Raw genomic sequence first — 11,144 nt, forward strand, 5'->3', positions numbered from 1 at the left:
TAATATTATTTCCAATACAGATTCCCATACCAAACGGAATCTGAAAAATAAATTTAAAAAAATGTTAAAGAATGAATAAAACTCTGCAAAAAATTCTGGGAGAATAAAGCACTAAAATCCTAAGATTAAAATTACCATAGTGTTAAATTTATGTTCTAAAATGTGTTCATGATTCTGTTACTAAAAAACTCTCTCAAGGAATTTTGCAAGATTTGATCCACTGGGTAAATGTCCTTGAGACCAAATAGTAATTGATCTCTTAAAATGTGGCTTATATAAAGTTATTCAAACTTAATGTACTTTTTTCTTTTTTTAAATTTTTAAATTTTTTATTAGTTGTTCAAAACATTACAAAGCTCTTTACATATCATATTTCATACATTTGATTCAAGTGGTTTATGAACTCCCATTTTTACCCTGTATACAGATTGTAGAATCACATCAGTTATACATCCACGTTTATACATACTGCCATACTAGTGTCTGTTGTATTTTGCTGCCTTTAATATTTATCTTTTGTCTGACAAAAGTCTGTTCTGCCAGAGAGAACATAAATCTGAAGTGAAAGTATTTGGAGTTGCTTACTTGAACTTACCAGTACTTACTCCAAATGCTTTTCCTGCCCCATTTCTATTTTTTCTAAGATTTTCTATCTTGAACACACACATGATAAGAACTTCTATATTTTCAGGTAACAAGTGGGTTATTTTGTGTAAAAGGAAGTTTTAAACAAATCTTCCCAGTATGAGACCATTTTTATAGGTTTAGTCCATCTTCAATTGTTAAAGAGAAACCAGCAAAATCCTCTCTCTTTATTAAATATCACGAAGGACAAGCCCTAGCTAAAAGAGTATCTTATTTTGGTTGAGTTTCAACAATTAGAGTCAGGTTACTCTCATAAATAATTAACTATTAAAATTACTTTTACGAATGTGAAAACTTTTTTTTCCCTTAGGGGAAGGGAAATGGTAGGCACAAGATGGGGGACAGAGAACATAAAGCTGTGCATTTAGTACATGATTTTGGTCAAATTTTCACAACATGGTGGTTATTTTCTTATATATTTTACTAAGCCTATATAATAAAAGACAGTGCTAAACCTATATATGAAAGCAAATTTGATAAAATATTCATCTTCAAGTCTCATAAATATATGCAGTTCTAAATATAAAGTCTCTACAATATACTTGCACATTTTCATACACTAACATAATACACAAACTCATGGAAGTCTCCTACTATTTAGTTAATTTTGCCTAGATCTGCCATTATCTTCATAAATATTCAATGAAGCCACAAAGAAAGGTACTGTAACTTTTGGAATCTATCCAAGTTTTAAAGGAAAGAAAAAATAATAAGCAGAAATTCCATGAAACAGAAGGGAAACCAATCCCTTACTTTCTTTTGCTTTTTGTGTCAGTTGTTTAAAAAACACTAGAAGCAAACATGAGGTTTTCTATATATTGTCCAAGAACTGGTGCTCTGGTTTAACTTCAGATTTTATTCTTTAACTGCAACTACTCTTGCAGAGAGATCTTCAAGTGTGTGTTGGAGTTCCAACACTTGATTGATAAAGTAGTGTTTTTTCTTCCAGTTCCACCTGGTTATCAGCATCAACTGCATCCATGTTTTATTTTCATTATCTTCAAGGTTATCTTCAGTCTTCAGCTATTTTAAACAATACTGCAATGAATGACCTCTTACAGTGAATACATGCACCATATCCCACGACCTGTGTACCTACCTACCTATTTAACTATCATGTATATGGATGTCTACTTATTCATCTGGACATATATCTTCCTGGATGCAATATCAATGGAGGGACTGATAGAGGAATATATAAACAATTTTTTCTAGTATTTTTTTAGTTGTAGATGGACACAATATCTTTTTTATTTATTGTTTATGTGGTGCTGATGATTGAACCTAGTGCCTTTCACATGCAAGGCTGGTACTCTACCACTGAGCTACAGCCCTAGCACCCAAATGTATTTTCTGAATAAAAATGTATCATTTAAAAGAGGACTAAAAACAGAAAAGAAGTAGGGGTTAAAAGGTGATTAGAAGCCATGAGTGAGGGAAGAGTGTCCAACCAACTCCTGGATACCAGGTTTGTTCTGGGGCATCAGAAAGCAAAACAGAGGGAAACTCAAAGAAGCCTGAGATGGAAAAGGAAAAAAAAAATCAATGTTCAGAAAATATTTGCAATATGTGAGCAAGGAGTCATCTGGATAAATGTGTGGAGAACACCATGCTAGAACTCACATCAGAACTGTGCTTTTGAGCCCCTGCTGCGGACACCAGGTGTTAATGATGCATCAATGCAGGTTCATCAGTGTAACAAAGGCACCTCTGTGGATGATGGGGTCTTGCATGGCATGGGAAAACCCCTACCCTGTTCCCCACTTCTTCTGGAAAACTAAAACTGCTCTAAAAACTTAAAATCATAAAAATAATCCCAGTATCTGCCTCCATGAAACTTTGAGTTCCACAGAAAAGGCAAATATTAAATAACTTTATCAAGAAAGATTATGTATTAAAATTAGAGCCTCAAAAATTCTGTAAGATTCTGTAAGAGAGGTCAAGAAATGGTGGGAAAATCCCTACCAAATAAGTGACATAAGTGGAAACAGTGTAAGCATAGAAGAAGCTTTTTGAACATTAGGCAGAGAACTTTCTAGTGAAGGGAAAGAGAACAGACAAGGCAGCAAAAAGTGAACTCACTGGAGGAGGCAAGGTGGCGGGAAGACAGGGAACAAGGGAGAGAGATAGAACACAGAGATAGAACAGCCTGTAGCTCCTATGACAATATGGGCTTCAACAGCAATGAGAAACCACTGAAGGGCTTTAAGCAAACTGTGTGGGGGCACATATGTGCATGTGTAAATGTGTGGTTCCATGTGCAGAATGTAGAGAGAGGGTGGAAGAACCAATTAGGAGACTGTGCATAGTCTGGGTGACAGTTGGTGAAAGCCTACATGGGGGTAGTGGGGAAAGGGGTACAGATTGGAGCTATACTTGGAGGGACCAACAATGGGCTGGATAGTGTTAAGACAAAAGGAGGTGGCCAGAATGACTCAGGGCTCCTGGCTGTGTAGCCAGATAAGTGGCCCAGGAGCTCAGTTGATAAAGAGCCTTCAGGTGACCCTTCTTCATCCAAAGAGAAAATCAGTTTCTGGGGTGGGGGAGATCTAGTTTTGAATTAATTTTCAAGTCTGCTCTCCAGAGTGAGCACCAAACACAGAAAAATGAAATCTGAAGCCAGATCCACCTGTAAATCAGCCACTAGGGGGCAGGCTTGTTCCAGTGTGTCCCACCTCCCCCAAGCAATTTTCCACTGCTGGATTCTAGAGCCAGATTTCATTGTGCCCAGTAGAGGGAATGGTCAGCTCATGGGTGGACTCTGCCTCAGGTCTGGGTTGTCCACTTGCCCTTAGCTGGTTTATTTTTCTTTCCCTTCTTCTCTTCCTCCTCCTCCTTATTGTCTTTTTGCCACCCTTTCTCCTCCCCCTTCTTCATCTCCTTCTTTCTTCATACTGGGCATTGAACTCAGGGGTGCTTAAGCACTGAGCCACATCCCCAGCTCTTTTTATTTTTTATTGAGGCAGGTTCTCACTAAGCTGCTTAGGGCCATGGTAAGTTGCTGAGCCTCCTTTGAACTCACCGTCCTTCTGCCACAGCCTCTCAAGCCACTGGGATTACAGACACTTACCACCACATTTGGCTCCCAGCCATGTTTTATTTTGAGACAGAATCTCACTAAGTTTTCCAGAATAGCCTCAAACTCATGATCCTCCTGCTCAGCCTCTTGAATAGCTGGATTATAGACAGGTACCACCATGCTCAGTTTAAATGTAAGCAATGCTAAAAGCCACATATAGTATTTGGGAGCATTTGGAAAAAAGAGATGGAAAATCTAATTCTGAGATGAGGTTTGATTGTCATGTGTAGCTTGTACACATGACAGTGTGCCACTGTGGAGTGAAATCCAGGGAAAGAAATAGATCAGAAGAGTCCAGCCTATTAAAAATATTGTGTAGTACCAGGTTTGGTGACCTGCCCCTGTAATCCCAGCTACTTGGGTAGTTCAAGATGCCCTCTTCCTAGCACCTCCCTCAGCCCTGTTTTGTCAGAGTTTGACATGGAGTGGTGTCATTTTGGTGGAAAACTTTCACCATTAGCTCCACCTGTAAGTGCACAGGAGTTCACAGCTGATGGACGTCCTCAGCAAGGACACAACCAGACTTGGTTTCCTCGAGTTGTCTGAAACTAATGACAACAGTTTGGAGTGCTTGTGGTTGTAGGAAAGTGTTTAAAACCCTTTAAAGCCAGGAAGGCAGGCATGGGGCCTATAAAAAGAATAATTGCCAATGGCCAAGAGATAGGTATGCTCATCCTGCTTGATAGCCTGATTATTTATTTATTTTTAGTATTAAAGATTGAACCCAGGGGCACTAAACAAGGGTTAGGAAAAGGGCGCTCTCCCCAGTGTCAACCCAATAACCAGGGAACAGTTTTCAGAAAAAGGAAAAAGAATGTTTATTTCTTTGCTAGCAAAGGAGAAACACAGGGGACTCCTGTCTCAAAGGCTGTGATTCTGCCTAGCAGCAGGAACAGGTTGTTTTTAAAGAGGTGTTTCAGAGAAAATGAGATTAGAGAGGAGAAACCTGGAAGGAGAAGATTAGGGAAAGGTAGTTAGTTCAGGGAGGAGATTAGGGAGAAGTTTTTTGGGGAAAATTGTAAGTTTAAAAGCCACAATGGATATAGTGACAAACTTATGTGACTCCATTTTTGAGAAACCAGCCTCTTCCTCAGAGCCAAGCCTGTCCAAGGAAGGGGGCATGACCCTTGTCCTTTGAAAAACCCACAGAGCACTCCTAGGCACATGCCCACCCTGCTGAGTTGTTTATCTACAAATAACAGGAGATATCTGAGGCACCAGGTGTCCCTGACTCAGTTAGGCTAGATGAGGACCCATAGCAACCCCCAGCAACCACCAATCAGCATGAGACAGAAAAAATACCTGGGATGCCAGATGACCCTCCCAGTAGTTTATGGTGGTTGATAACATGTTTGGAAACCATGTAGTTTAGCAAATACTCCCCTCATGGCTTAAAGCAATCAGTTCAAAGGAATCCCCCTCTTGTACTCACCAATCTCCCCTACCCAACTTGTTCCCACCAGTGAATGTGCTAATCATGTTTTAGATTTGTTTTATGATTTTCCCGCGGTGTGTGATGATTTGCTAAGAGATGCTATGATGTATGTGAAGTCCCTGCCTTCCCCAAAGAGTGTATAAATCTGCTCAAACCCTGGGCTCAGGTCCTCTGGGTGTCACCAATTGCTGTGTGTGGAGAGGACCCAGATAGCTCGCAATAAACACCTCTTTGCTGCTTACATTGATCTGTCTCTGGTGGTCTTTTGGGGGGTCATGAACTGGAGAATTACAATAGTAAAAGAGCATCCAGTGATCCCCTGTTACACATTCCCAACCCCCTCTTTTTTGGAGGAACTTGGGATTGAATGCAGGCTTGTTTGATCACTGAGCATATCCCCGGTCCTTTATGTTTTTTATTATGAGACAAAGTCTCACTAACTTGCCCAAGCTGTCCTTAAATTGCAATCCTCCTGCCTCAACTCCTGAATTGGCAGAATTACAGGTGTGTGCCACTGTGTCCACTACAACCACTTTTTCTTTTATACACCCTCCCACCCTCCCCCAAATTTTATTCAGGAAAAAGAAGATAACACAAGTCACCTTTTTTAAAGAGAGAGAGAGAGAGAGAGAGAGAGAGAGAGAGAGAGAGAGAGAGAGAGAGAGAGAGAGAGAGAGAGAGAGAGAGAGAGAGAGAGAGAGAGGGAGGAGAGAGAGAGAGAGAGAGAGAGAGAGAGAGTTTTAATATTTAATTTTAAGTTTTTTTTGTGGACACATCTTTATTTTATTTTTATTTGGTGCTGAGGATCCAACCCAGTGCCCCACGCATGCCAGGTGAGCACGCTACCGATTGAGCCACATCCCCAGCCACAAGTCACATTTTTCTTTCTTTCTTTCTTTTTTCTTTTTCTTTCTTTCTTTTCTTTTTTTTTTTTGGTACCAGGGGTGAACCCAGGGACAGTTAAGCACTGAACATATTTCTAGTCTTTTTCAATTCAGGAAATACAACCTAATGAAAGAGATTGAAGTGTAAGTTAAAAGTGAAACACGGAGACCAGGCAGAGATACATAAGGGAGTTTACTTTTCAGACTTGACAAGGAAAGGCCATCTCTCTATGGAGAGAGGGTAAAACAGCCTTGAGTTCTGGGTCCTTTATGGGGGAAGCTCAGGAAATCAGAGCTGAGTGTGTCCCAATGCTGGTGGTTAAGAGTCAGGTTGGTATGAGGGGGTGGTGAGCCTTTCTCAGAAACACCCTTGGGTGGGAAAGTGAAGTTTTTTCCTGAAATGGCACCTGGCAGTTAAGATGGCCATGGAGGTGCTAAACAAGGACATTATATTCCCTCTTTTTTTGTTTTTTGTTGGGCTCCATAGGGAAAGGGATGTAGGTCAATCTTCTCTAACTGCTTCCTGCTGGGAAGGGGCAATGTTTCAATCATTGGGGCAATGATGGAGGTTCAATGGTGGTGGAATGCTGTCCCAGGTGGCCCAGTTTTGGTGAGGGATTGGTATTCCTTCAGGAGAGGAGAGCTGTGTTTTCCTATGTTCAAGGTCTTGTTGGAGTTGTTTTATCTTGTCCTTTACTTACCAGATTGATGGCCATGTTAGTAGCATTTCTCCTGTAGGTTCAGACAAATCCACCTTTCTTGGCCATAAAAAGATCAAGGCCCCTTGAATTCTGCAGAGCCACAGCAGCTAAAGAATCTAGCTGGCATTGTATAGCTAGTATGGTTTGAGCAAGTTGCGGTAAGTCTCCTGAACACTGGAATGGTAATCCCTGGTGGCGGCACCCCTGGGAGGTGAGTGCAGAGTGAGGGAGGAGGGAAAAAATGAAAAAGAGGGGCTGGGGATGTGGCTCAAGCGGTAGCGCGCTCGCCTGGCATGCGTGCAGCCTGGGTTCCATCCTCAGCACCACATACAAAGAAAGATGTTGTGTCCATCGAAAACTAAAAAAAAAAAAATTAAAAATTAAAAAAATTCTCTCTCTCTCTCTCTCTCTCTCTCTCTCTCTCTAAGAAAAATGAAAAAGGGAAGGTTGGCACTCATGGTTCTGCAGTGTCCCCATGGTCCTCAGAGACCAAAGGAAATTGGGGTTTCAACCTTGGAGAGACGCAGCTTGAGAGGGCCTGTGGGTCTCACTGTATAAGGGGGCAGAGAGGACTGTTTTAAATGGGGGTTAGGAACTTGATATGGGATGCCCTCGAGGTGGGCCACCAAACAAGTGGTAAGAATGACCCAATAGGGTCCAGACCATTTTGTAGAGAATTGATAGGAGGAGGCGGGCTTGTTGGGGGTGGTAAAAGTACCAGGTCACCAGGAGACAGAGTGGGAGAAAGAGAAGAGGCAGAATTGGCTTTGCCAGAACAACATCCCTGTGTTGCCAAAGAAGGTTCCTAATGTATGCAAGAAGGGGCCAGAAAAGATGAGGAACAAGGGGTAGTGGAGAATCAGAGGGTGGTGAGCTGGGCAGGGAGGTGGGCTGTCTATATAGAAGCTCAAAGCGGAGGTGTTGAGTGGCTTCTTTGGGAGGGCCTGTGACAGAGGAAGAGCCAAGGAAGGAATTTAGTTCATTCTAAATGTAATTCAAGGGGCAGTAGACATTGAGGGAAGCTCCGTTTGCCAAAGTGAAGGCTCTGATGAGGACAACAAGTTCAGCCTGCTGATATTGGGAGTGGAGGCTCTTACAAAACTGAGGCTAGAGAGACTATTGCCTACCCTGCCCATGAATTCCCTCCTGAAGGACAAAGGAGCCATCTGTGAACCATGTGTATGTTGCCTGGAGTGAGGGGCCTTCCTGTGTGTGGGCAGGGTGGGGAAGAAGCTACTCCAGAGTTTCTAAGCATGAATGGGTAAGAGGAGAATAGGTGGAAGAGTCCTGAAGAGCAGGAATAAGAGTTGCAGGGTTTAAAGGTGAGCAGGTGGGGAAATTAAGAGTAGGATCTTCCACCAGAAAAACCTGTAGAGATTAAAGGTAACAGGAGGGTAAGGAATGTAAGCCATGGTAGGTGGGGAGTTTCTTTAGGTGAGGGGGAGCCAGGATGCTGACTGGGGCCCCAAAATTGAGTTTCTTTGTATCATTAATGAGTCCAGAGGCTGCTGCCACATGGGGCCCATCTCCAAACAGTAGGGTCAAGACCCTTCAATAGATAAATGATCCAGGGCAATGGTTGGCCTCAGCATGTGTCCAAGGACCTGTAGAGCAAACCCCTGCTTTTCAACCACATAAAGGTGAAAAGTGTGTGTGAGTTCAGGGAGATAGAGAGAAAGTTTTCTTCTGTATTGTAGCCAAGAGAAAAGTTAAATTGACACTTATTTTTTTAGTCTTAGGCCTCTTATCCAGCCAGTCTGTCCTTTGTATTTCAATGTTAGCTTCAGTGTGGCCTTGGCCAGGGACATTGCTGCCCAGGGCTTTACAATGTTCAATGCCAATAGAAGAAGGGAGGAGGGTTCTGAGTCCTTGTTTGTCTAGAAGGGAGGGTCTTTGGAGGAGTCCACAGCTTTAGTGGCAAGTAGAAGCTGGGCAGGGAAGCAAGAGGAGCCCAGGAAGGCTTAGAATGGACACAGGAGAAACCTGCATAGAAGGGATTTCCTTCCATTTTCCTGAGTGCTTTCAAAAGTTATAAAGATTCCGTAAAATATTGGGCTCCAAGGTGCCATTAGGTGATCATTGTCCAAGTCATAAAAGGGCCAAGACTGAATGGAAAGTTGAACTATTCAAGAGCCAAATGGAGTGGGGCTACACGAGTGAGGGGGCAGCGGAGAGGTGAGTCAGATGGGATTCTGGACTGGGAGTTTCCCATGGCAAGTTGGATTGCTGGAGTGGCTACAGGGAGGTGTCCCCAGCTCTAGGACAAACCAGAGTGAGAGAGGGGACAGAGGGAAAAAGGGTCACCACCACATAATTCACTGTCCCCGGAGATGAATCCTTCCTGGGACTGAGAGAAGCGAGTCCTCACCCACTGCTTCCCTAGTTCCAGGATTTGCCATAGAGAGTATTGGTGCCTTCCCAGGGCTTTCATGAGCTCTACAGAGGAGCTGCTGAGAACCAAGACCCGAGAGTAAACTCGCCAAGGGGAAGGGATGGGAATGTCGAGAATCTTGGTGCTGGGCCAAGATCTAAGTTAACTTTTGTCTCCAGAGTGGAAACTTGTCACTGCCATCTCTAGGAAGTAGACTTGTGAGAAGGAAGGTTGAGGAAGAGCAAAGTCACTTCCCCTAGGGAGGCCAGTGTGTGGTAAAGAAGAGCCCTAGGTGAGTGGAAGAATGTTTGTTCATTGTCCTGGGCCCTCAGGCCAGGTTCCAAAGCAGCCCAAATACCTGGATGAAAGAGCACATCTGTTGGGAGAATGTGATCAAGGCTGCTCTGCAAAGAGAGGGATAGCATCAGCAAGGAGGGAGAGCAAGTGTTGTGATTGGGCAGAAAATGGAGGAGGTTTTGACAGATGTGAATGGGCTCATGGTGTGAGGTGATAGAAGGACTGGAAATGTCCACCTCAGAAGTGGGACATGGGAAGGCAGTGGCCAACAGAGTAGGGGATGGTCCTAAGGTAAGGGTGAGGGTCAAGGAAGCAGCAGATGAGTCTGCATGGAAGCGACTATGAGGGGAGAAGGAGAGCATAGTCCCCAACTTTGTGAGGTTGTCCCTTCCTATAAGGGGAACAGGACACTGTGGATTGACCAAAAAGGAATGAGTAAAAATTAGAGAGCCACAAGCACAAATAAGGCTAGGTGTCTATAAGGGTTGGTAGTTGGCGTCTCCAACACCTTGAGGACTGATTATGTAGCCCCAGTGTCTAGGAAGAAGGATACGGGCCTACCTGAAATACGCAGAGTTACCTCGAAGTTATTACTTCAACACACAGTAGTTGAAGAGATCCCTGATAACATTGGGATCTAGAGTGCCCTGAGTTTCCGTGGAGTAATGGTAGTGGTTGGGTGATTGGGACCTAGGTCTTGTCAATCCTCTGCAGCCACTCAAAGAGTTGAAAAGGGGAACCGGGAGGGCTGGATGTCCGAAGCTCCTATGGGCTTGGGGACAGTCAATGGCCCAGTGTCCCTCTTGATGGCATTTAGGAACATCAACACCCAGAGGCTTACAAGGATTAGGATATGTACAAGCCTAATGACCCATCTGACCACATTTAGAACAGTGTCTGAGCAGACCCAAGGGACACTTCCTTGGGCCAGTGGAACCAAGCATAGATGCTGAGGCCAGATAGATGGCTTGAGCGAGCATCTCATATCTCTGCTTTCAGGCCTTCTTGTCTCCCTCATTATACACCTTAAAGGTCACTTCCAGAACCTCACGTGGGGAGTTAGGGGCCTCATCTCAATGTGCCTTAGTTTGGCCTTAATATCAGAGAAAATCTGGGAGAAAAACTATTTCCTTACTAGTGTTCTCCCATCTGGAACCTCAGGGTTCAGATTAATATATTGTAATAAAGCCTTAGTCAGGTGATCTAAAAATGCTGAAGTGTTTTCATTATTATCTTGGAATTCTTCTTGGAGTGTTTCATCATTGATAACCTTATGGGTTGCCCTTCTAAGTCCTGCCATGTGGCAAGTAATGCATTGGTTTCTACTAGTTATTCCTCAGGAAAATTATAATCCCAGCTGGGGTCTCAGTCAGGGACTGCTTCAATGTCAATCAGATGGGCAGAGGAGGTCTGATGTATAATGTATTCAGAATACTTTCTAGCTTGCTCCCAAACTCGCCTATGGTCTCAGGCAGGAGGGGTTAGACAAGATCATATGGACATCATGGAAGGTCAAATTATATGATTGAGTCAGATATTGAAACTCTTTGATATATGTGGTAGGGCTTGAAGTATGAACCAAGCCCACTTTTCTGTCTGGAAAAGATCTGACAAAGAGAAAGGCAAATGAACCCGGGTTATACCATCTACCCCAGCCACCTCGTGTATCAGACACAGAGATGTGGGTTGGGCAGTGGCAGCCTGTGAGCATGTGGCAGGAGGAGAGAAGGTG

General features: G+C 43.4%; 1 pseudogene across 1 annotated transcript; it reads right to left on the reverse strand.

Moving 5' to 3' along the window:
* Positions 1 to 1,394: 1,394 nt before the first annotated feature.
* Positions 1,395 to 1,627, reverse strand: LOC308650535 (short coiled-coil protein-like; annotated as a pseudogene). The gene has a single exon. The product of its transcript is annotated as a short coiled-coil protein-like (transcript).
* Between the last annotated feature and the right edge of the window lie 9,517 nt (positions 1,628 to 11,144).

This window comes from Spermophilus citellus, assembly GCF_964194105.1.
Source record: "Spermophilus citellus genome assembly, chromosome: 5".
Lineage (NCBI taxonomy): Eukaryota > Metazoa > Chordata > Mammalia > Rodentia > Sciuridae > Spermophilus > Spermophilus citellus.